Source organism: Mustelus asterias, unplaced genomic scaffold, assembly GCF_964213995.1.
Source record: "Mustelus asterias unplaced genomic scaffold, sMusAst1.hap1.1 HAP1_SCAFFOLD_465, whole genome shotgun sequence".
Classification (NCBI taxonomy): Eukaryota; Metazoa; Chordata; class Chondrichthyes; order Carcharhiniformes; family Triakidae; genus Mustelus; species Mustelus asterias.
Genome location: NW_027590418.1, coordinates 190,001 through 190,710, shown reverse-complemented (window position 1 = coordinate 190,710; position 710 = coordinate 190,001).

Here is a 710-nt window from a genome sequence, read left to right as displayed (position 1 = left end):
AAGTTTGCAATCCCACACTTTGCTGTTGTGAATTTTGAGTTGTAGATTTTCTGAAATTGATTCTGTAATAAAAATCCCTGCAGGATGCAATGATTCCCATTCTGTCAGCTGCTGCAAAGCCCCAGTTTGTGTCTCATTTTCACTATTTATCAGCCATTTAAGATCCAAGAGCCATAGAATTCCTGCACTGCAGAATGAGGCCATTCAGCCCAACAAGCCTGCCCCGACAATAATCCCACCCAGGCCCGAATCCCCCTGACACTAAGAGGCAATTTAGCAAACGTGCAAACTCCACACAGACAGTCACTCGAGGCGGGGAATCGAACCCAGATCCCTGGCGCTGTGAGTCAGCAGTGCTAACCACTGTGCCACCGTGTCGCCCAGTGATGAGACAGAACGTTTGCCAAAGTGCACAGAAATAGGCAGCATTGTCAGCATTTTAGCTGGAAGCTTCAAATGACAAAGGGATCTTAATAGTAGAGTCACAGAATCCCTGCAGTGCAGAAGGAGACCATTCAGCCCATCGAGTCTGTACTGACTCTCTGACACGTGTGTGTGTGTGTGTGTCTGAGAGTGTGAGAGAGTGTGTGTGTGAGAGAGTGTGTGTGTGAGAGAGTGTGTGTGTGAGAGAGTGTGTGTGTGAGAGAGTGTGTGTGTGAGAGAGTGTGTGTGTGAGAGAGTGTGTGTGTGAGAGAGTGTGTGTGTGAGAG